Source organism: Cervus canadensis, chromosome 19 (assembly GCF_019320065.1).
Source record: "Cervus canadensis isolate Bull #8, Minnesota chromosome 19, ASM1932006v1, whole genome shotgun sequence".
Lineage (NCBI taxonomy): Eukaryota > Metazoa > Chordata > Mammalia > Artiodactyla > Cervidae > Cervus > Cervus canadensis.
The window spans coordinates 50,685,926-50,712,542 of NC_057404.1; the positions used below are offsets into that span (position 1 = coordinate 50,685,926).

A 26,617-nucleotide genomic window follows, 5' to 3' on the forward strand; every position below is an offset into this window, starting at 1 on the left:
CTGTTCATTCATTCATCACTCAGACATGGCTCTGCTTGTATAAATGACACAAATTCTGGACCCAGAAAACACTAGAGGGTAGAATTTAAAATCAGCCCTATTTTCTTTGAGCTTAATTGTAGGGAAGAATCTGTTGGAATTACAACAGACAAAACATTATCAATTTTTGTCTCTATACCATACTGTTTTAAATAAGCACATTTCCCTTTATAATCCACATTTTTAGTTAAGTGTGCATCAGCATTTTAACACATTGAGAATATGCCATATTCTAAAATCTTTGTTAAATGAAATTCTTTAAAAAAGCAGTATCATTCTAAAGAACTCTAGTATATTCTATAAAGTATAATGGTATCTTGGGCTTAGAGACATAGGACACTACAAAATTGACTGCTCCATGTCAATGTATGACAAACACCACTACAATATTGTAAACTAATTAGCCTCCAACTAATAAAAATAAATGGAAAAAAAAATAAAGATAAATGATTAAAAAAAAAATTGACTGCTCCAAAGTAAGGGATAAAAACTTCTTTTCATTCATGTTGATGTTCGATAGGAACCAACGCAATACTGTAAAGCAATTATCCTTCATTTAAAAATAAATATGTTAAAAAACTTTAAAAAAAAACAAGCAAACTTTTCTTCATAGCTAGAGAATATCTTTTTGCTTTAGAGCAGAGTTTCACAAACTTTAGCCTGCATCACCTGCATGACTTGTTAAATCACCTGTTTCTGGGCCACACCTCAGAGCTTCTGACTCAATTCTGATGAGGGACCTGAGAATTTTCATTTCTTACAGATTCTCAGGTAATGCTGATGTTGCTGATCTAGGGACCACACTTTGAGAACCTCTGCTTTAGAGAGAATGTAAGAGAAAATTGAGTGTAAGAATATTGCAATAAGAGTGTCTAAATACAGATTCAACTACATGTAATAAATCATTTGTCTGTGACCTTAAAAAAAGCATGGAAACAGAAGCCTTCCTTTGCTCATAGGAGGTTACTTTTGATGAAAAGTTCACATATATGTTGGTACTGTGTATCTATCAAAAGAACTTGCTTACTTTCCTCAAAATTGTCAACTAAGCATAGTAATTTCATATAAGCTGACAGGTATCAAATGCTGTAAGGTAAAAACTTGTTAAAAGTCATATCATTTATTTTGCTGTCTATTAGATATTATATGCTTTGGAGACTTTTCAAAGAAAACAAACCATTTAATCAGTGATTTGCTTTCATTGTCAATGAGGCTGTTCTTTATAGTCACACCATGCCAGATTATAACAGATCTTAAAGGAAAATTTATATTATCTTTGAGATTAAAAAAGTTTTTATTTGTCTGTATTCAGTTAACTCAATTTAGGTTTATATTGTAGGGAATCCTGACAGATAGCTTCACACTAATTTCTATATTTTCATATATTTTTGTGGGAAAGTTTTAGAGTAAGAAAAATTCATAATTAAAATTTAGTTTTTCTGAATGCCTAAGTCATTTGATAAGATCTATAACATTATTTGCTATATTAAATTTAGGTAGCCATCACTACCAATTAACAAAAATTATTAAAACTTAGAATATTTTATAATTTATAATTGTAGGTAAAATGCTGGAATTTATGTAAAACAGATTGATTATTTTGTCATGTGTGTGAGCATATTCCAAAAGCGTCATTTTAAGGATTGTTGAAGGGGAATGCGGGCCCTTCTCCATGTATGATTCTTGTCGATGGTGGCTTGTTAAGATACAGATTTCTTGTGTGAGAACAGTGAATGTTGGGTGAATCAGTAGGAACTGTGCTTATTATAGTTGAATACTCCCTTTTGATAACCAAAAAAAGAGCATAGGAATCCCAGATGTATAATGTAAATTCTGAATTTTGTACTCAAATTATGTCTTCTCCTACTTCTTTGTAAGAACCTAATGCATGGCGAATGCAGAATAGTCTGTTACTATAGCATCATGGGTTACTGCACAGTAGCTTGCCTTTGACAAACTTCTGACAAGTTATTTGGAAATGGAGCAGTAAGGTCATTGTTGAATTGAGAAAGTAGGAAACTCTGAAAAGCTCCAAGGAACCACCACTGAGTCAATATTTACAGACTCATAGGTTATGGAGATGTGTGCCTCTATGGGTTCCTATGCATTCTCTACATAAACAGTGAGATCCATGGGAGGCTTACCTTCCTATGGCACTGTGCCACGATTGGTAGGCAGTGGCCTTCATTCAAGAAGAATTCCAGAGCACCAGCAGGAGCACTTCAAGTGTTTTAAATAGAACTATGTGATGGATACAAAAACAGTCAACACATGGTTCTTTGTTCAGCAGTGATAGAAGTGTGGTCTCTACTGAGTCAGTTCTTGGTGTGATTTTAAGCCTTGCCTTGAGCATGTAGCTCCTTGGCTTGGTTCTTTGGTCTCCTGGATTTAGTGGTGTGAAGATCTCATCAAGACCTCAGTTCTACCTTCACTCCAGACCCCAGAGAATAATTTTTTTCTTATGGCTGAAATCCTATTAAGGTCTAAATAAGCTGATTCTCCTGAAGCAGAATCCATCCAAAAGGCTTAATGTGAAAATTTTTTAGCTAGTATTTGTTGTGAACTATAAATGCCATATCTTTGCAGAGTGTTCAAAATATGAACATGTGCTATTTCTGCAAGGATATGTGGCTTGAGAAATCTCCCCTATTTAATTTTCTCTATCAACATGTGTTGACAGAGAAACATTTGTCTATCAACTCTTGTTCCTCATATAAGTGTACGTTTTTAGATCTTTATTATAGTCTCTGTATATAAAATTATTAAAATAAGAATGCTGCTGCTGCTGCTAAGTCGCTTCAGTCGTGTCCGACTCTGTGTGACCCCATAGACTGCAGCCCACCAGGCTCCCCTGTCTCTGGGATTCTCCAGGCAAGAACACTGGAGTGGGTTACCATTTCCTTCTCCAATGCAGGAAAGTAAAAAGTGAAAGCGAAGTCGCTCAGTCCTGTCCGACTCTTAGCGACCCCTTGGACTGCAGCCTACCAGGCTCCTCTGTCCATGGGATTTTCCAGGCAAGAGCACTGGAGTGGGGTGCCATTGCTTTCTCCGAATGACTGTTCTAATAATAGAACAAAGTGACTTTAAAATGTGTATTTGGTTTTTGATTTTACAAAGAAAACTGGCTTATGTTATTTATGTTTTACCACAGCTTTAAAAACAGCAGGCTGAGTTCTAGCATAGGTGATACCTCCAGACAGCTGAGGGACCTTACGGAGCGTGGGGAGAGAACTCGTGGTCAGCTGCAGCTCTGTAACTTTCACCTTCGTTCAGTGGAGCCCACAGTGTTTGAGCTCCCTGGCAGTTATAGAGAAAGGAAAAGGTGACTTCATTAGAAGGATGTCCAGGGAGCTGAGTGTGGCTTGGAAGAGATTCCAGATGCCGAAGAACTGCAGCCCAATTGTAATATCTTGCACTTTGACTCTTAATTGTAAAAAGTCTTTTCATGTGTTATTTAATTTTATTTTTATAATTATGTGAATCAGCAATGATTATCCTTATGTTGGATATGGGGGAAATTGAGGTTCAAATAGGAAAATCAAGGTCTCATCATCAATTAGTGATGGAGCTACGGATGCATGGCCATATGCTATGGACCCCTTCCTTCCACTAATCTTCAGGATACTTCACTGTTTCTCATTGAGCTGTTGCTACACCTCTGTCTCCTCTAAGGAGGTTACCTCCCACCAGAGCCAGGTCTATGGCTTAATGCCATCCATTCTCTCCTGGTCTGGTCACTCAGATGCTAGGAATATTGAAAGGATTCCACAAAAGCTAGACAACTGGCACATAAAGGAATTCATTAGCACTGTGATACTCAGCCATCCATTTTTTAGAGTGTTCTTTAATCAAACAATTTTTTACAAATGGAATATTTTATACTTTCTGAAATATAGTTTGTGATTTTTTTTTGATTCACTTGTCTAGTCCACATTATTCTACTTTTTCTTGGAATTTCTTGATTTCAGTTTTTTTTTAATGAGGCCTTCAGGAACACTGTAGTTTTTATTTTGTTTCAATGGTGAGTCCAAATAAGATATTCTGATTTGATATTCTTGATACCATATTTTACTGAATTTAGTTCTGTTTTCCTTGAATCCTTTTGCCTATTTTATGATCACTACTCTTTGTTCGTTAAATCCTAGTAGTTTTATTCTAGAAGAAGACTTTTCAATTTGTAACACAAACATGATTACACTGCTATTTTATTAACTTTTAGACACACTATGACCAGTAATGCCAGTTGCAAGATTAAATAACCATCGATACCCCACCAGAATTACAGGGGTTCATATACCCACAGTGCTTCCCAGGTGGCTCAGTTAGTAAAGAATCTGCCTGCCAATGCAGGAGATGTGGGTTCAGTCCCTGGGTTGAGAAGATCCCCTGGAGGAAATGGCAACCCACTCCAGTGTTCTTGCCTGGGAATTACCATGAACAGAGGAGCCCGGGGGCTATAGTGCATGGGGTTGCAAAAGAGTCGGACACAACTTAGTAACAAACAACAACAACAACTGCTATATGCAATGATAAATATCTGTTCAGGTATGGCTCCCAATAGTTTTTTCCTCACTGGCGCTCACCCATTGTCTCATAATTTGGATTGGACTGTAAAGAGGCAGAAAGCCTACACAGTTGGCCTACATGCCCGCTACACCAAATTGCTTCTGTATAACCACATAGCCATTCTTGGCTCTCCAGACAAAAACTCAGAATGGGACATTCCATTCTGTCACACACACACACAGTATAAAATGGGGTCCATGATCACACATTTCAAAAAATGTTTTATTTTCAGCTTTTTTCCCAAATATATACATATGATTCTTTTTTTTTTTTTTTTTCTAATTTTTAGTTTACTCCTCCAGCTCAGTCAGAATTGAGACCAAACATCTTTGACAGTGCTTTATTATCTGTGCTCAGACTTTAAATAAGATATCCCTAATTTCCCCAGTTTCAACCTAAACACGTACAGTTCTAGTACTGACCTTCTAATTTGCAGTATGACCCTAGACAAGCCATCTTACATCTCTGCCTCCACCCACGTCCAAGAGAGATAATGACACCCTTTTTTTTAACCTACTTATAGGTAAGCAGGCGTAAGATTTATGTTGCTGATCAAACACAGGTAAAATATATAAGGTTTTATCATATTAACTACTTTCTAATATTTGTTTTTATAATTTAATCAAAATAAAGATGGCATACTTTCAGAACTACAAAATTCAGCAGTTAGATGAATTAAGTAGTAAATCTAGTCATAATAATAAATCCATTCATCCATGTTCTCCTTTAATTACATTAAGAAATAATAATTATAAAAATAGGTAAAATGTTGTGAAAATATTCCTATTTATTCTATCTTTGAGGAGTTCATGCCCACATCAATGGACTCTCTGGCATCAGACACGGCATCGGGTACTCGAACGGTCATATTGTCCATAGCCTTTGTCAAGCAGATCTGACAGCCCAGCCGCGATCTATCTGTTAGTCCATATGCCAGATCAAGCATGTCATTCTCCTCATCAGTGATTGCTTCCAATTTCTCAAATATGTGCTGTTCAAAGATGAGGTGACAAGTAGAACAAGCCAAGGTTCCCTCACATGCACCTGCTCTGCGCTTGCCCCGATACGCTCAGCGTCCGCGTCGCCGCCGCGCCGCCGCCCTGGCCCGGCCCTCGGCTCCCGCGGAGGCCGCCGGCTCCCGCGCGGGGTCGCGCGAGAAACCGCCACCGGCTGGCCGTGTCGCCGAGGGCGGCGGAGGCGACGCGCAGGAGGCGGGCGGCCATAGCCTGTCGGGGAACTACGGGAGGCGACGCAGGCCGCACGGCAGCGGCCGCGGGGTTAGGCTCAGCGAGTACGGGCGAGCTGACGCCGCGCGGGTCTGCGGAGAGGAGAGGCACAGGGAGATCGCAGGGCCGCGGTCCCCTCGAGGGTCTGTGGTGTTCACCACCGCGGGCCCCGCGCGCCTTCCGGGGGACTATAAGGCCCGCCACATATGATTCTTAATAGGGGTTGGTTTTTTAATTAGGAAAATTGCTATAATAATACAAATTCTCTGATGTTAAGATGATGACATATACTTGCATTTGACTGGAGGTAAGATTGAAGTCCGGATTTTTTTTTTTTTTACTCTGAAAATCAATTTATTGGGTGATTACAAGTTTGCAGGAGTATCTGCATTCTGCAGCATTCCAAGTTAAATGAAGGTAATATACTTTCTCCAGTTCTCTACCCTCCAGTATGCTTGGAGAGATGTTGAGGATTGATGATACATTTAAAAATTGCCTTGAATGGAATTGTCTCAGATCCCAGTAGAATTCTAACATTAAATTTACTGGTCTGCAAAATACATATACACATATCTGAAAAGACATGGTAATATTTTCATTTGTAGTAAAATAAAGCAAATTTCAAATTTTTGTCATAAAATTAATACACATACTTTGTCTTTCTGTTCATCTTTCTGGAGACAGGTGAGGTGGAAAGATTGAGTGCTAGTTGTCCTTTTTTCCTGAAACTTGAATGAATTAAGGCATAAGCATCATCAAATCTAACTCTTTGGTAGATGTCCCATTTATTTATCCCTTCACAAGCCTATCCAACTCCTATATTACTGCATTTTAAATTTGTAGTAAGGTAAAAATTTAAATTTGTAGTAAGGGAGAAGAGCAAAATGGCAAAGATAGCTCCAAATTTCTCTTAATAAATGTGGAGTTTGAATTTCACAGAGGACTCCCCTTTTCTCCCGTCTCATTCTGAGGCAATGTGGAGGATAAGGTACTCTGGCAGTAAGTAGTTATAACAGCATTGCAGCAGTTTGCCTCTTATTTCAGATCTGAGGGCTCAGTGTGTACATCCCACAGCAGCTAAGATGCTAGGTGAACCTTCGGGAAGACCTCAAAAAAACGATCCTTCAAGGCAAAGATCACAGAACAAAATTGACACTGTAATTGTCAAATATGTAATTGCAATTGGAGAAAAATATGCAATTACAATTGTAATTTTGAAAATATGACACTAAATAAAACTTGCCAATAGAAAATTGTTGGAAGTAATCCTTTACTCCTTCCCTCACATACTCAGCAGGTATTTGGGAATTCATGTGTGCTCTGTAATGTTTGCTAGAGATATGATGATTTGGTAGAGAGGAGGGTGATGGAGTCTGAGGAAAGGATGACTGAACTGATCTTTTTTTTTTTAAACTTATAAATAATTTTTCAAATTTTCTTTTTTTCCCAATTTTTATTAAGGTATAAATGATGAATAAAATTGTGAGTTAGTTGAAGTGTGCCACGTGATAATTGGTTGTATATATTCTTTGTGAAAGGATTCCCCCCCCAAGCCATCAAGTTAATTAACAATCCATCACCTCAAATATCTCTTCCTTCCTTTCATCCTTCCTTCCTTCCTTCCTCTCTGTCTTCCTTCCTTACCTTCTTTCTTCCTTCCTTCATCCCTCCCTGCCTTCTCTTCTTTATTTTCTTTCTTCCCTTCCTTCCTTCTTTTATTAGAACATTTAAATTCTATTCTCTTAGCAAATTTACATTATACAAGTGTTATCAGCTATAATCACCCTGTTATACTTTAGATCCTCAAACTTTATTCACCTTATAATTGAAAATTCATACCCTTTTACCAACCTCTATTTCTCCCATCCCCCAGCTCCTGGCAACTACTTTTCTACCCTCTGTTTCTATGAGTTTGGCTGTTTTTTGTTTTTGTTTTTTTTTTTAGATTCCACATGTAAGTGATACCATGTGATATTTCTCTTTCTCTGTCTGACTAACTTCATTTAGCATGATTTCCTCCAGTGACCTGTTCTCTTAAAGAAAGGGGTTAATATTAGGGATAAGAGGAGATCATGTGTGCTACAGCAAGACGAAATAGTGCATGCATGAGCCTAAAATAAATCTGAGGGTTAAAACATGAAGGGGAAAATGAGATATATATGAGGCCTGAGGGAGAAAGTCAGATCCTATGGGACCCTGTGAACCACGTTGAGGGTTTTGTTTTAAGCCATGTATCCTAAGCCCAGTATGAGATGGAGATGGGAGATAACATAAGATAAGACTTAGATTTTGAAAATGTCACCTGGTACGGTTCAGAGAACAACTGGGAGGGAGACAGGACAGATGCAAAGCAAACTGTTTGGAGATGATTGCAGAGGTCGACTCTAGCAAATAGGTGATATTAGCTTAGAGTGGAGTGCTTGCTGGTGCTTTGGGTGATGGAAGGAAACTGCTTTGAAAGAGATGTAGGACCTTGTTCATCACTTGGTCATGGTGGCATAAAGTAGGTGAGGAAGAGGATGGTGACAATGATGACTTTTGGATTTCTCGTCTGTCAACCGCTATGGGTGGTGATGCAGTCCATTGGTATAAAGGACGCTGGAAAAGGAAAAGGTTTTGTTTTTGTTGTCAGGGATGGGGGTGAGTAGTTAGACATCCAAGAGGAGATTTTAATGGGAAGCTTGAGCTGCAAGTCTGGAGTTCAGAGAATTCTGGAATGCAATGAAGACATTTATGGGTCATCTGACAGATGTAGTTACTGAAGCAGTGGACTTCAATGAGACTGCCAAAGCAGTGAAGCTGGGGAGAGGTGGAGGAGGGTCTAGGTTTTAAGGAAATGTTTCATATTGAAGAAAACTTGGGACATATGGCCAAAAAATGGGACAATGTTATAGTAATCGTCTTGAGGATTCTGGGTCCTTAATGTAAAGTGAGTGAAAAATAGCAAGTTTTGAAGAATTAGAATGAGAACCACTTAAGACCAGGGTAATGAGCACTTGATTTAAAGTTGGACAGACTTCAATTTAACAGTAATTAAGAGCATCAACTCAGGAGTCAGATAATCTGGAATCCTGAATCCTGCCTCACTGACTAACCTCGTGATTTGGGGCAAGTTCCTTATCATGTGTGTGTCTGGGTTTACTTATCTGTAAAACAGGAGTAACTATAGTACATAAAGCTAGGATTTTTGTGAGGTTTGAAGTATGTAGCACAATCCATGTTACACTGTTACTGTTACTTTTATTCTTTTTGTTGTCAGCTTCATGGGCATGGGGAGGATATTACTCTATGTGGGAAGCAATGGTTCAGTTGTTATTGATTCATTAGGTCTAAATTACTTTCCCTCTTTTTGTTATATTTATTGATTCGTAGGAATAAAAGCATAGGGCACAATCTAAGTTTGCATTCACAAGTCAAGCATAGTGTAAAAGAAAGGAGAGCAGGGTAAGGAGTGCTGGAGGAAACCTGGGAACCACTGAAAACCAGTTTAAAAAAAAAAGAGAGAAGCCAGGAGAGAGTCAAAAATATGAAACTATATCAAGGCCTTTTAAACAGATCAGAGATTTGCAACTTATACACCTACTTCAATCCTGATTAAAAAGCGATTCTTGTATCAGTGTGCACACCATGTATTGTATATAATGACAAGCATTCTAACAGTCATGAATTTGTTAGTTGTGCCAGTTTATAACTCAGACATTTGATAACTGGACCAACTGCAAAGACTTTGGAGATGGCCCATCTTTTCCTTTATTTTAATGTGTCATTCATTAGCAGTTAAACAGCAGTTTGGAGCTAGGTTCAGTATACTATAGAGAAGGAAATGGCAACCCACTCCAGTTTTCTTGCCTGGAGAATTCCACAGACAGAGCAGCCTGGCAGGCACCAGTCCATGGGGTTGCAGAGAGTCGGACACGACTGAGCGACTCTTCCTCACTCCTTACTCAGTGTATTACACTGTACGTAGGTACTTTGTTGTTTTTTCTATTTTATGAAATTGTTTTGAAGAGCTTTTGACCTTCTATATTCACACTGTATTTTGTGCTTTAGCAGAAACAGTAGAGGCAATGGGATGGGGACAGTATTCTATTTTGAGGGTAAGTCTCTTGTGGACGAACTATTAAGTATTTGCTTTATTTTGGGGCTGTGAGTTCCTAGCATTCTCTCCTTATTATGCCCCTCACTAATTATTGTAGTTTAGCAGTGAAAGAGTAGTATTAGAGACAGCCTATCTCTAGCACTGATTATAGGAATCTGAGGTCCACAGAGCCAAGTGTCTTACCCAAAGTCATGTTGGTGTCACTTGTCTTCTGATATCTGGTTAAATACTGCCTGTGACTTGAGTGTCTAGCTATCTATCTTAACAAGTAACATGTGAATTTATTCTTATTGTAAACAATCAAAACAATGCAAAAGTATACTTAAAAAGGGCTAATTCCCCTTTCCCAAGTGCCATGCCCTTCCTCAGAAGTAATTATTTTTCTGGTTTCATTCTGTGCAGTTAAACTCTCTTTATACTATTGATACATTATAATACTTCATAAGTAATTGCATTTTTATTGTCCCTTAATAGGATTTTTTAGGTATGTGTGTCTGAAACTCTGGAAAGCACAAGGAAATTTATTGAGAATATTGTATTATTCCTCGCTGCATTATTTGTACAGAGATCAGCCATTTCTTCATTTTGTAGAGAGGAAATTGAGAGTTTAGATAACACTCATGGTCTCAAGTGATTTTGTTTATATCCCAAACATTGACTAACTATATAACCATAATTGAAGATGAATTAGCATCTACATTATGTCTTAATTTTTTAAACTTTTGTATTTGGTACAATTCCTCGTGATTCTTTTCAAGTGTTATTCTAACCAATATTTTTTTTAAAAAATGATTATTTACGTATTGTTGGCTGCGCTGGGTCTTTATTGCTGCATGCTGACTTTCTCTGGTTGTAGCGAGTAGAGGGTTATTCTTCATTGCAGCACGTAGGCTTCTTATTGTCGTGGCTTCTCTTGTTGCAGAGCATGGGTTCTAGGTGCATGGGCTTCAGTAGTTGCAGCTTGCAGGCTAAATTGCCCTACATCTTGAGGAATCTTCATGTCAGATTCTTAACCACTGGACCACCAGGGAAGTCCTCTAACTAATATCTTAAGTATTCATTTATTTTCTTATTTGGGAAAATTTGCAGCGCCAAATATGCAAGAGGCCTGGGTTCAGTCCCTGGGTTGGGACCATCCCCTAGAGAAGGGAATGGCAACTCACTTCAGTGTTCTGCCTGGAGAATCCCATGGACAGAGGAGCCTGGCAGACTACAGTCCATGGGGCCACAAAGAGTTAGATATGACTGAGTGACTAACACACACACACACACACACACACACACACACACACACACATACAAACAAGCAGAGCCCAACAATTTACTGCACATGTAAAATACTACAAATTTATATGTGAATATATTACACCATTGGGGCTTCCCAGGTGGCACTAGTGGTGAAGAACCTGCTCGCCAATACAGGTAAACATAAGAGATGTGGGTTCGGTTGCTGGGTCTGGAAGATCTCCTGGAGAAGGGCATGGCAACCCACTCCAGTGTTCTTGCCCGGAGAATCCCATGGACAGAGGAGCCTGGTGGGCTACAGTCCATAGGGTCACAAAGAGTCAGACACGGCTGAAGCGACTTAGCACTAGAATATATTACAGTGTTAACTATAGCTAAACTACTTATGTGTTATAACTGAAATCTTTGGATTATTTCTACTTTTTATGTCCACTCTTGAATCCATGAAAGCAAATACATGTTTTTAAGATATTAAAATTGCCCATGACTCATTTTGACATTGCATAGGTAGGCAGCATAGTGAAGTGGATGAGAATACAAATTCTGAAGCGAGATTGTCAAACTCTTCTACTTTCTACTCATGTAACCATGCTTCAGTGTCTTCCTCTCTAAAGTTAAAGTGAAGTTGCTCAGTCATGTCTGATTTGCGACCCCATGGACTAGAGCGTACCGGGTTCCTCTGTCCATGGGGTTTTCCAGGCAAGCATACCGGAGTGGGTTCCATTTCCTTCTCCAGGAGATCTTCCTGACCCAGGGACTAAACCTGGGTCTTCCACATTGTAGGCAGATGCTTTACCATCTGAGCCACCAGGAAAGTCTTCCTCTCTAAAATGGGCGTAATAATAATAGTACCTCCCTCATAGAAGTTGTTGTGAGAATTAAACTAGTTAATTCATGTATAGCACTTAGAATGATGCCTGGCATAGGAACTCAATGACTGTTAGCTGTCATTATTGCTAGATTCAGTGACAGTGGGTTTGTGTAATAACAGCCACTCTGCATACTCACTGCTGACTGTTCTTAGCACAGGGAAGAATGTAAAAAATCAGTTCATTGACGTAGATTAAGAGATTGCTACTAACAGTGAAATCTGTAGTTCACATGACTGGCTTTTTCCACATGCTCTTCAGAACACTGCCATTTGGCTCCATGGTTATTCTAAGCATAGACGCAGCAGTAATTTACTTGGTTAAGTAATTCAATGATCAGCTCTTTTAGCGTATAAACATTGATTACCTAGAGACCCTTGCAGCTTCACACTAATGGATTAAAGAATGAGAATTCTCATTTTAGATATTCTGGATAATGAACATTGAAGTACAAATAGCAAAATGTGGTTATAACGAAATGTATTATTTTTGAAAATCACTTTCAGGGGCAAATTCCAAATGTCGAAAATTCTAAATAGAATACCATAAACCTTATAAGTATGGTTTACATTTTTCATATAGTACAATAATAAAAAATCTTTTCGAAAATATCTAAAATATAGTGCTAGTACACCTTAGTTGGAGAAGGCAATGGCAACCCACTCCAGTACTCTTGGCTGGAAAATCCCATGGACGGAGGAGCTTGGTGGGCTGCAGTCCGTGGGGTCGCTCAGAGTCGGACACGACTGAGTGACTTCACTTTCACTTTTCATTTTCACGCATTGGAGAAGGAAATGGCAACCCACTCCAGTGTTCTTGCCTGAAGAATCCCAGGGACGGGGGAGCCTGGTGGGCTGCCGTCTATGGGGTCACACAGAGTCGTACAGGACTGAAGCGACTTAGCAGTACACCTTAGTTAGAACAAGGTATCAATGTTGCTAAAGTCCCAAGTTGAAGGTATAGAGAAAGTTTAAATTCTTTAAAAAACATCCAGAGTGTTTGATTGATATAAACTGGTTTTCTTTAAAATTCCATACTACATCTATTATATGGGCAGATAGCACTTTTCAGAATTAATTGGTGGTACTTTTAAGGATCGTTTTAGTCCTTTACTACTCATATTTTTGTATCTAACATTGTAGTATCATTTTAAATGATGTTTCAAGCATGTATTTAAATTTATAAATTAAAATTTAATTTTAATAATATAAAAATATTCAAATAGTAATATTAGACTGCTTATGAAGAAATATACCAGAAACCACTGAAACGTCAGCCTAAATGTTAAAATAGTAGAAGCATTCTCATTAAGTTCAGTTCAGTAGCTCAGTCATGTCCGACTCTTTGCGACCCCATGGACCGCAGCACGCCAAGCCTCCCTGTCCATCACCGACTCCTGGAGTCCACCCAAACCCATGTCCATTGAGTCAGTGATGCCATCCAACCATCTCATCCTCTGTCGTCCCCTTCTCCTCCTGCCCTCAATCTTTCCCAGCATCAGGGTCTTTTCAAATGAGTCAGCTCTTCGCATCAGATGGCCAAAGTATTGGAGTTTCAGCTTCAGCATCAGTCCTTCCAATGAACACCCAGGACTGATCTCCTTTAGGATGGACTGGTTGGATCTCCTTGCAGTCCAAGGGACTCTCAAGAGTCTTCTCCAACACCACAGTTCAAAAGCATCAATTCTTCTGCACTCAGCTTTCTTTAGAGTTCAACTCTCACATCCATACATGACACTGGAAAAACAACAGCCTTGACTAGATGGACCTTTGTTGGCAAAGTAATGTCTCTGCTTTTTAATATGCTGTCTAGGTTGGTCATATCTTTCCTTCCAAGGAGTAAGCGTCTTTTAATTTCATTGCTGCAGTCACCATCTGCAGTGATTTTGGAGCCCCCCAAAATAAAGTCTGTCACTCTTTCCACTGTTTCCCCATCTATTTCCCATGAAGTGATGGGACCAGATGCCATGATCTTAGTTTTCTGACTGTTGAGTTTTAAGCCAACTTTTTCACTCTCCTCTTTCACTTTCATCAAGAGACTCTTTAGTTCTTCTTCACTTTCTGCCATAAGGATGGTGTCATCTGCATATCTGAGGTTAAAAATGTTCCAGCTTGTACTTCCTCCAGCCCAGCATTTCTCTTGATGTACTCTGCATATAAGTTAAATAAGCAGGGTGACAATATAAAGCCTTGACGTACTCCTTTCCCTATTTGTAACCAGTCTGTTGTTCCATTTCCAGTTCTAACTGTTGTTTCTTGAGCTGCATACAGATTTCTCAGGCAGCAGGTTAGGTGGTCTGGTATTCCTATCTCTTTAAGAATTTTCCACATTTTGTTGTGATCTGCACAGTCAAAGGCTTTGGCATAGTCAATAAAGCAGAAGTAGATCTTTTCCAGGAGTTATCTTGCTTTTTCGGTGATCCAACAGATGTTGGCAATTTGATACCTGGTTCCTCTGCCTTTTCTAAATCCAGCTTGAGCATCTGGAAGTTCATGTTCACGTACTGTTGAAGCCTGGTTTGGCGAATTTTGATTATTACTTTACTCTAGTGTGTGAGATGAGTGTAATTGTGCGGTAGTTTGAACATTCTTTGGCATTGCCTTTCTTTGGTATTGGAATGAAAACAAACTGACCTTTTCCAGTCCTGTGGCCTCTGCTGAGTTTTCCAAATTTGTTGGCATATTGAGTGTATCACTTTCACCGTATCATCTTTTAGGATTTGAAATAGCTCAACTGGAATTCTATCACTTCCACTAGCTTTGTTCGTAATGACACTTCCTAAGGCCCACTTGACTTCGAACTCCAGGATGTCTGGCTCTAGGTTAGTGGTCATACCATGGTGATTTCTGCTCATGAAGATTTTTTTTGCGTCGTTTTTCTGTGTCTTCTTGCCCCCTCTTCTTAATATCTTCTGCTTCTGTTAGGTCCATACCATTTCTGTCCTTTATTGAGCCCATCTTTGCATGAAATGTTCCCTTGGTATCTCTAATTTTCTTGAGGAGATCTCTAGTCTTGCATCTATTTCTCACTTCCACTGTATAATTGTATGGGACTTGATTTAGGTCATACCTGAATGATCTAGTGGTTTCCCCTACTTTCTTCAGTTTAAGTCTGAATTTGGCAATAAGGAGTTCATGATCTGAGCCACAGTCAGCTCCCGGTCTTGTTTTTGCTGACTGTGTAGAGCTTCTCCATCTTTTGGCTGCAAAGAATATAATCAATCTGATTTCAGTGTTGACCATCTGGTGATGTCCATGTGTAGAGTCTTCTCTTGTGTTGTTGCAAGAGGGTGTTTGCTATGACAAGTGCATTCTCTTGGCAAAACTCTGTTAGCCTTTGCCCTGCTTCATTCTGTACTCCAAGGCCAAGTTTGCCTCTTACACCAGGTGTTTCTTGACTTCCTACTTTTGCATTCCAGTCCCCCATAATGAAAAGGACATCTTTTTTGGCTGTTAGTTCTAGAAGGTTTTGTAGGTTTTCATAGAACCATTCAACTTCAGCTTCTTCAGCATTACTGGTCAGGGCATAGACTTGGAACACTGTGATATTGAATGGTTTGCCTTGGAGGCGAACAGAAATCATTCTGTCATTTTTGAGGTTGCATCAAAGTACTGCATTTCGGACTCTTCTGTTGACTATGATGGCTACGCCATTTCTTCTAAGGGATTCTTGCCCACAGTAGTTGACATAATGGTCATCTGGGTTAAATTCCCCCATTCCAGTCCATTTTCATTCACTGATTCCTAAAATGTCGATGTTCACTCTTGCCATCTCCTGTGTGACCACTTTCAATTTGCCTTGATTCATGGACCTAACATTCCAGGTTGCTATGCAATATAGCTCCTTACAGCATCCGACTTTACTTCTGTCACCAGTCACATCCACAACTGGGTGTTGTTTTTGCTTTGGCTCTGTCTCTTCATTCTTTCTGGAGTTATTTCTCCACTGAGCTCTGGTAACATATTGGGCACCTACTGACCTGGGAAGTTCATCTCTCAGTGTCCTATCTTTTGCCTTTTCGTACTGTTCATGGGGTTCTCAAGGCAAGAATGCTGAAGTGGCTTGCCATTCCCTTCTGCAGTGGACCACGTTTTGTCAGAACTCTCCACCATGACCCGTCCGTCTTGGGTGGCCCTACACGGCATGGCTCATAGTTTCACTGAGTTAGACAAGGCTGTGGTCCATGTGATCAGATGGTTGGTTTTCTGTGATTGTGGTTTTCAGTCTGTCTGCCCTCTGATGGAAAATGATAAGAGGCTTATGGAAGCTTCCTGATGGCAGAGACTGACTGATGGGGAAACTGGGGGTTGCCACAAGCACAGGAACCTGGCGGATTTTACTTTACTTCTGAGTGAGAGAGAGAAGGCAATGAAATATGTTTAATTAACCCAGGAAAATTGCATGCAGGGCTGTAGCCTTCATGAGAGACGCTGTAGTCTATTGGTTATGAACCCCTAGTCTGTGACTTACTATTTGTATGACCGTGGGCTTGTTACTGAAACTCTCATTGACTCCATATTCTCAACTTTAAAATAGGGATAATTGTATTTACTGCACACGGTAAATATAAAGATGAAGTGGATTAGTACATGTAAAGTGCTTAGAACAAGTACCTGGTACACAATAAACGCAATATCCTGCTGCTGTTTGTTTAGTCACTAGTCATGTCCAACTCTTTGCCACCCTGTGAACTGAGTCCACCAGGCTCCTTTCTGTCCATGGGATTTCCCAGACAAGAATATTGGAGAGGGCTGCGGTTTCCTTCTTCAGGCGATTGTCCCAGTCCAGGGATCGAACCCATGTCTCCTGCTCAGCAGGCTGATTCTTTACTGCTGACCCACCTGGGAGGCCCAGATCAATTTATATGTTAGCTATTATCCTAATTATTAGATATAATGGTATTACCTGCTTAAGTTATTGAGTAAGAGATAAATGGTATGGAGATCACTTTAGGACAATATCTGTTATTTTGGATGATTGTCCATTCTAGCTGTGAGATCGTTATATTATCTGGAGAGAGGTAGAGGAAAGATTTCACAAAAATTTCAACTTTAGTGATTAACAATATATAACTTTTCCTTGATAGAATATAGGTTCAGAGCAGAGGGCATGAAGTTGAAAGATGAGAAAAGGAACTTGCTATAAACAGCAAGAAAGAAAAATGGCTATATTCGTTGAACATGTACCATATGCCAAGCATTGCTGTTGCTGCTGGCAATGCAAGGAAAAAAATCTGTTTTATCAACTTTTTCATAGTTAAAACAACCTTTTTCTTGTATCTTTTTTAAAATTTATTTTTAATTGGAGGATAATTGCTTTATAATATTGTGCCTAAAGATAACAATATTGTTATCTTTATCTAATAATTGATTTTCTCTTTTCCATTATTTCAACATAACTTAAACCACAGTATTTCACAAATTTTCTTAAATATGATTTCATAAAGGAAAAACCTGTTCTTTTTATCTTGTTACACATGAAAAACACACTTTGAAGGCTAAAGATAAGAAAATTGCTTGCTTAGAAAAATCCAATTTTTTCTTTTTCAACTGTTAAACCTAGCTACTCTCTAGATTTTCTTGGTATATTTCAAGTCCCACCCTCTTAATATATTACTTTATGTAAAGAGCAAGCTATTTTTGGCAAAACCATTTCATGACTAATATTTGTCATCATCTTTCAGTTTTCTGAGGAAATTATTAAAACAGTATACATTTTCCTGAACCATTTTACCAATTTTTTCTCACCTTCTGATTTTGTAACTAGAAACTGTTTGAGCTCAAGTTACAGGATGCTGTGAGTGACCTCACACAATATAGGCTTTCTCAACTATTGTAGTTTATAACACCAGGAAGGAAAAGCACTGTCTATTGAGAAATCAGATTCTAATTTTAGACCTTTAAAGGTGCTTAGGTCTAAAACAACCTGATTCTGTACTTACATGTTTTAGTAGATATCCACTTGCCACAGCCAAAAGAAAGATAAGAATTCTGTTCAAAGGCAATGATGATGACTTATGAACACAAACTAGTAGTAATCCTTTTGCAATTAGATCTGTTAAGACGTCATCATTTGAAAACATAATAATTATTATTATCTCAGAGACCATGACAAGTGTGGGAAGGCATGCTTCAGAAACACATCTTAACAGCCGGTTGGTTGTTGCTGTGTACAGTTTGAAGCCACTGCATTCAGGAAGGACTATCACAATGTTTTTGTTTAAAATCTGATATTTAATGGCAGAATAAGGAATGGATTGAACTTCCCTGGTGGCTCAGAAGGAAAGAATCTGCTTGCAATGCAGGAGACATGGATTCTATCCCTGGGTCAGGAAGATCCCCTAGAGGAGGGCATGGAAACCCACTCCAGTATTTTTGCCTAGAGAATTGCATGAACAGAGGAGCCTGGTGGGTGTCGGTTCATGGAGTTGCAAAGACATGACTGAATGACTAACACTTGCACTTTCAAGGAATGAATGGGGCATATTTATATCCACTTATGAGTGAACTTGAAGGGTACATCTTCCCTCAAAATAATTTGGATACAAATTTTAGCTTTTCTATTTTAAGATCAAGAATTCCATGCACCCAAACTTTTTAAGCAGATCAAATATAGTTTTTTGAAGAGAAGGGTTGCTATTGGTACCTCTAAGTTGCAGTAAGGCAGCCTCTGACTCAAGAAGAATATGTCACGCTCATAGCTTTCAGGAATAGCATGAATCAGCCTTGTCACCTCAGATGCTAATTAGAATTTATTTCCCTGGAGGAGAACTTGCTCTCCGTTCAGTGACAATTCTTGCCCTGACATTTTTGCACCTGAGACCACTCTCCCAAGGAATAGCCTCAGGCATGCTTAGACAACCAGCTTCTGTGTCTTCTCTGTCTCTTGTATGAAATCAAGATTCTAGATGACAATCAGCAAGCTTCCCTTTTCCAAAAATATGGCAACTCCCACCATTTCCCTTATTGCTGTGGCTGCCAAAATTCAAGTGTTCAGTGATTACACCAGCTCATTCTCGGTCCTGCTCATCCCCACTAGATTTCTGCAACTAAAATTTGTTTACTGAAGGCCTTTATGGCCCTATTTTAACTGTAGGTATATATGTTAACTCTATGTGTGTATGAAGTATTTTAGGTAACCTGAAATCCTTTGTGAATGTGAATATATTTCAAAGTGTAAATTATAAATAACACTCCAAGGGACACCAAGTCTGAGTACATGACTGAATGGTTTCACATGTTGTCTACATGAGTTTCTGAATCATTACATTATTCATTCTTTGAGGTTATATCTTTGGCAAGTCATGAACTAGATGTGTAAAGCAGCTGTTAAATATTGAGTGTATCATGTGGGGCTGGTTATTTTAATGGATCTATTTTCTTTCTTGATCTCAAGACTGCCTGGAAGCACTGTCTGCTCTAACTCTGTCGCAGCTTTTATGAGAGCTTAGATAAGGGTAAATCAACACAGATAAAATCCCATATTTAGTAAGGGAAGAGCTCTGTATTAAGGCTTTTATTGCCCTACGACTCTGTGATTCAAATGTTACCAAACCTGTTTATATTCCGGAGTTTTGTTCTAATTTCTGTTGGTGTAATATGTCTAATATGATACAAAATGAAATGTTATTTATATCCCAGATTGTTAACATTGGACAAGAGGTAAGAATTGCAGTGTAAGTCTGACCACTATTGAGTGACTGAGAAAACTTACAGCAAATATTTTGGAAACAAAGAAAAGGAAACTTTTACTTGGGGAAAATTAAGAAAAAAATGTTTGAAACCCAGTGGAGTTGGGTGTCTGCATGTTCTCAACTATATGGTTTAATTTTTAAATTAGCTTGCAAAGTACTTTAATTATTAAATGGCAAAAAGTGACTGACATTACTGAGGGACACAATGATGTCATTTGCATTAAATATTTAAACTTTCTGGATACGTGTCTCAGGTGATAAAGAAATGCTATTTGATTGCCTTCTATATTTAATAACAAAATTAAGTTTCGTAGTTGCAGCTGTTGACAGGATTATAAGAAATATGGCTTTACATTTGTTGGTCTAGATGAATCGTACATTGTTCTGATGTTAGGTATATTTTTAAAGACTTAGAGCAGCATTTTATTTTCTCAAAGGCAGCTGAGTAGAAATAAGAAAATTCTTTAGTAAGCATTAATTTAATATTTTTGTATAATGTGCAAGAGAAGTACTTACTACCCATTATTCTTATTTTGAGTATTTTAATCTGGTGAGTCAAAATTCTTTGATCCTTATTAGATTTAATCGACCTCAAAATAATAAAACAATAACCAATTAAGTTAGTGCTATAGCTTAATTTGGGGCTTCCCTGGCGGCTCAGACAGTACAGAATCTGCCTGCAGTGTGAAGACTGAGGTTTGATCCCTGAGTGGGGAGAATATGCTGAAGGAGGGAGTGGATACCCACTTCACTTTCCTTGACTGGAGAATTCCACGGACACAGGAACCTGGCCGGCTGTAGTCCATGGGGTTGCAAAGAGCTGGACATGGCTAAGACTAATGCTTTCACTTTTCATAGCTTAATCCAGGGCTTCCCAGGTGGCACTAGGGGTAAATAACCCCCTCTGCCAATGAAGGAGAAGAAAGAGACGTGGATTCGATCCCTGGGTCAGGAAGGTCCCGAGAAGATGAGCATGGCAACAACCCACTCTAGTATTCTTGCCTGGAGAAACCCATGGACAGAGGAGCCTGGTTGAGCTACAGTCCATAAGGTTGTGGGGCTGCAAAGAGTCAGATGTGACTGAAGCAACTTAGTATGCATGCATAGCTTAATTCAAAATAATTATTTCAGTTTTAGGGATTTTACTCTGCTGAGGGAAAATAAAAGCACCCTACAGGATTGTTATTGGCTTAATTTTCTCAGTGTCATGGACCTGTACAAGTAGTTGATATTTTTTGCTTGTGGAGGTGACACATTTCTTCTTGCTTCAAAGGTTTTGGGTCATTATGAAGCTGTCCAAAAATGCACATTTTTTAAAGCGCCTGCTACATATACCAAGTAAATTGTATTACATACTAAAGTTCTGAACCAAATAATCCATGTTATTCAGCAATTTGAACATCTAGAAAAGTGTATTTAAAGCCTATGTGTCCAATAATTAATTTCCACTTAATTTCAGTATGTGAATATTAATTAATTTTATGTTAAATTTTCATCTTTGATGTTTCAGCATTTTTATTACTTCTATACAGATTAGTTCTACTAAAACATTTGTAAATTTATTTTTAGTTTTTGTCATCAAAATCATTTAGTACACATGCAACATAAAAGCATTTATATAGATTATTATATAAATTTTATGTGATTAGTGAGAAAGCATTTAATCTAGGGGTACATAAATTTGCCATTTCTATCAATAATTTAAATAAAAGTTAGCATTTATATGCGCAAAAACAGTAGTGGGAGAAAACCTACCACTGAATACTATAGTTTGTATTTGCCATTCACTCAGAAATATTTTAAACTTATTGCTTGGATGAGCAAATTTATTTCCTTACTGAAAATGATCCACTTGCCTTTTTGTAGTTTAACCTCATTCTTAAAAGTCTATTTATATTTTTATTTTTTCAGTTTTATTGAAAAAACATTTCAGTTTTATTGATCATGTAAGCTTAAGGTGTATAGTTTGGTGGTTTGATTTACATATATTTTGAATAGTTACCACATAGTTTCAGCTGACACCCACCTTTTCATATAGACATGATAAAAAGAATAAGAAAGAAAATAAAATTTTTCTCCTTGTGATGAGAACTCATAGGATTTACTCTCTTAACAGCTTCCTGTATACCATACAGTAGTGTTAGCTGTAGTCATTAGTTAGTAGTTAGTTAGTTAGTTGTAGTAGTTAGTTAGTTAGTAGTAGTTAGTTAGTTGTTGTAGATTGCATCCCTATTAATGCTTCTATTTCTGTGATATACTTTGTAATACTCTGGACTTCCTGGCATGTGCTTTATTTTAAACTAATGGCAATATAAGCTTTATTTTAGTGTAGGTGTCTATATTAACTAGGATGCCTTCAATTGCAAACAAGAAACAACTTACTTCATATTTGGGTAAATAAAAAAGGGACTTTCTTAGTTTTCATGAATACAGCATTCAAATGCAGCCATGCCATGCCTGCTGCTCAGTCCTGTCCAACTCTTTGGGATCCCATGGACTGTAGCCCACCAGGTTCCTCTGTCCATGGAATTTCCCAGGCAAGAATACTGGAGTGGGGTGCCATTTCCTACTCCAGGGGATCTTCCTGATCCAGGATTCAAACCAGCATCTCTGTACCTCCTGTATTGGCAGGCAGATTCTTTACCACTGTGCCACCTGGGAAGCCCACAATATTGAAGTAGATAAATGCTAAACTCCAGTACTAGATTATTTTTGTTGTCTTCCCTCCCTCTGCCAGCTATTCATAGCCAAGAGCTCAGATTCGCTCTTTCTCTTTGCTGTGATTTCTGCAGCTTTATTCTAGACTGGGTTTCCTTGTGGACCTAAGAGTAGAGCCGGGCATTTTCTTGCTCAGGGCTAAAATAAGGGAACTCTGCTCCAGCTTTCCATAAGAGAATCCTGAGTCTGACTGATTGGGCCATCTTAACTCTCTTGTCCAAACTTGAGACACTAATTATATGTAAGAGAATGAAAAGTGTTGATTGTCTGAAGTCATCTGATACTCTTCCTGGAGCTAGACGATGAGGAGAGAAGTTCAATTTTGTTGGAATTACATGAACTATGTCAGGAAAGACACAGATATCTAGAGTATCTCTTAGATATTCCAAGAGGAAATTAGAATGCTTATATAAAAAGTGGAAGATTTCAACCATAGCATCCATTTAAACTATGTATTTAAATCAACTGAAAAAAAAAAAAAAAAGTGGAAGGATCCTGGGTAGGCATCAACAAATACCTATTACCATATCCTGGGCATTCCATTAAAAAAAATTCATTTGCTTTCTTCAGTTTTAAAATTTCATTTACTTTCTTTTAAAATGCATTTGCTTCCTCTGTGTTTATTTAAACATTCATTTGACTTCTCATTTTTTGTTTGCAAATTAAAGAACATAAACTGTGTAATTATTCAGTAATGGCTTAACAATGTAATAAGGTATCTATTTACCTTTGTAAAGTAAAACATAGACATAAATGTTTTCAGTATTTTGGAGTTCTGTGAGAATGAGCAGAACATCACCAGCTACCTTAGCTCCTTTGTAGAATGAACTGGGTCTGTGTCACCTGTTAAATTTAAATTTTAAATGAGAAAGGAGAAAAGCACAAATCTAAGGTCTTTTTAGGGCTTCCCTTGTGGCTCAGCTGGTAAAGAATCTGCCCGCAATGTGGGAGTTCTGGGTTTGATCCCTGAGTTGGGAAGATCCCCTGGAGAAGGGAAATGCTACCCGCTCCAGTATTCTGGCCTGGAGAATTCCATGGACTGTATAGTCCATGGGGTCGCAAAGGGTTGGACACGACTGAGCGGCTTTCACTTTCACTTTCAAGCTCTTGATAGTTGTCAGGAACTGAGGGTAAACTGTTAGTCAGAAGCTGTTTATTAGGTGCTTACTGTGTACTCAGCAGAGGTCTCATTGCTGTGGAAGATTCTGAACAAGCGTGAGGCAGGAAGCTGCTTTAAAAAGTGTATCGGCTACCTGCAAAGTCCAGACAATCACACAAGAAAAGGTAAATAACAGAAGATGGTAAGCAATTCGGTATAACTTGTATGGAACAGGCTATATTCTAGAGGGGCTTCCCTGATAGCTCAGGTGGTAAAGAATTCCTCTATAATGCAAGAGACCTGAGTTCGATTCCTGAGTCGGGAAGACCCCCTGGAGAAGGGAATGGCTCCCCATTCCAGTATTCTTGCCTGGAGAATCCCATGGACAGAGGAGCCTGGTGGGCTACAGCCCCTGAGGTCACAACGAGTTGGACAGAACTGAGCGGCTAACACAAGCACATAGAGAGGAAGGTTGAAATTGGCTAAATTCTGTTAGTGACAAATTCTCAGAGGACTGAGCCCAGCCGTGAGAAGGAGCTAAGGTCTGCAGAGGGGAAATTGAGACAGAAGACTTTCCACATGGGGTTAATTACAACAATGGCGGAAGGTACAATTGAGCTTGGTGAGTGTAGAAATGCAGATGAGAGGCTGGTCTGGAATGACACTCTATTACACATTGAAGGTTTGTTCTTAATATGACAGTGGGTGAGGGTGGAAAAGGTCTTTGTCTTTATGACAAAAAGGTCTTTTGTCATAATCAAAAGGTCTTTGATTATGGTCAGTAAGGTCAGTCAGTGCAGGAAAGTGTTGAAAATAGTTTTAGAGAAATTGGTTCCTGTTGATGTATAAGGTACACTGAAGTGAGTAACTTGAAATATGTAAAATAGGTCATATGTTTTCTTGGTAATTTATCCATGAGAAGGTGACAAGAATGATTATGGGAATACAGTATTTTCAGTCATGTTTCTGATTGCTGGCAAAATCCAGACATGATAAAATACTGTCTGTCAAATTTGCTGCTAAAACACATGGCAGATTAGTGTAGTAGAAAGAACATGAGCTCTAGAATTGGTTATATGTGGGTTCAAATCCCAGCTCCATGTTGTAAGTGGTGTGAAAATTGAGGCACACTTCTTTTTTTTTTACGTTTTTTTTTATGTGGACCATTAAAAAAGTCTGTATTGAATTTGTTACAGTATTGCTTCTGTTTTATGTTTTGGTTTTTTTTTTTTTTTTTTTGGGCCATGAGGCATGTAGGATCTTAGCTACCCAACCAGGGATTGAACCTACAACCCCTGCATTGTAAGGTGAAGCCTTATCCACTGGACCACCAGGGAAATCCCTAGTCATGCTTCTTAATCCCTGTGAATGTTAATTTCTTTGAGTCATATGGAGATATATTACTTATTTCACTCGGCTGTTAGGGTTAAATAGCAAATATAAAGTATGTAGCCTTCTTTCTCCTTAGCACCACTACCCTAAATTTCTTAGTCACTGGAAATAAAGACTGGAAGGATTCTTAGGCTTAAGAGTGCATTTGGACATTCTTCATCAAGCAAGTCACAGCATTTCTACTGACTCTAGTGGAGAGTCTGAGAGAAGGCTAGTTGTCCGATTACTAGAGAAAAGTCTGATCTCTGAGGCAGTGTAATCCTGGTTGAAGGGGGCAGCTGAGGGGAGAGGAGGGAGCACTGCATTTGGAGTCATTCAGGGTTCAGACCCTGACCATACCACTTGTGGTGTGCCCTTGGGTGAATGACTGTGGACGATGATCTTCTTTTTTTAAAATATTTATTTATTTGGCAGCGTGTGGCCTCCGTGTTGCATCATGTAGGATGTTTTGTTGCAGTACACAGACTCTCTAGTTGAGCCGCTCAGGCTTAGCGGCTCCAAGGCATGTGGGGTCTTAGTTCCCTGGCGCGGGACCAAACCCGAGTCCCCTTCAGTGCAAGGCAGATTCTTAACCACTTGACCAGTAAGGAAGCCCCGGCCATAGTCTTAAATGACCTTAATAACATAGGGTGGGGAGGAAACACGACGACATAGCAAACACTTCATAAAGTTTAACCTTCCTAGAAAAATTTAGTATTAATCGTTTTAGAGTCATGTAATAGTTTAGCTATAATCCTTTAGAGAGGACCTTTGGAGAAAAGATGGTTATAATAACATATAATATCCTAACCCTTGTAAGGAATCATCATGTTTAGATTATCTGAGAAAATTTATATGACATTTTAATTACTAAAATGCCTTCTTAACTACTAAGCAAGTGGATAATTGTATCTTTTGTTCTTTTGCCCTAAGCACACCCCTAAAGTACACAAAGTAGCCTTTATTTTTGTGACAGCAATTAGTACTTGTTGGCTTTTTACATCCTTTGCAGCTGCGCATTTATGGTATTTTAGGCAAATAATTTGAATCATCCTGACTTTAAAGCTATGTGATAATTTGGGGATGCTTTCTAACCTTATGTCTCATAATGTTAATTCAAAAGAAGAAGATGATACATAGTATTTGGAATAGAAACTAGAGGAGTAATTCCTAACCAGTGCTAACTGGTATATGACAAAGAGCCTCTGAGCACGTCATAGCTGAGGCTGCTGAAGAATTCTGCTCTGTGAAAAAGCTAAATCTTGATAGTGACCTTCCTGCAAAAGACAGAAGGTTTCATCGAAAAGGAAATTCTAATTTTGCTGAGTTCAAACCCAGAGTTATTTATGTGCTCAGTCGTGTCCGACTCTTTGTGGCTCCATGGACTGGAGCCCGCCAGGCTCCTCTGTCTTTGGGATTTTCCGAGCAAGAATAAAGCAGTGGGTTGTCATTTCTTTCTCCAGGGGATCTTCCCTACCCAGGGATAGAACCCACGTCTGCCGCCTCTGATGTCTCTTGCATTGACAGGTGGATTCTTTACCACTAGCGCCACCTGGGAAGCCCAGAGCTATTTATAGCCATTACCATTTTCTACTTTTAGGACTGATTGTGTAACTTGTTGATGAGTTTTCCAGTAGATATGGAGAGTTTATGTAATGTTTTTATCCACTGGCAAATGACACAGGCAATTAA

General features: G+C 38.7%; 1 protein-coding gene and 1 pseudogene across 51 annotated transcripts in view; one reads left to right on the plus strand and one right to left on the minus strand.

Moving 5' to 3' along the window:
- The window catches only part of ANK2 (ankyrin 2), a 696,383-nt gene that overhangs the window by 513,811 nt on the left and 155,955 nt on the right, over positions 1-26,617 (plus strand). The gene's annotated exons all lie outside the window — the stretch shown is intronic.
- Positions 4,930-6,020, minus strand: LOC122421990 (annotated as a pseudogene). Its single transcript, XR_006263701.1, has one exon. The product of XR_006263701.1 is annotated as an adrenodoxin, mitochondrial-like (transcript).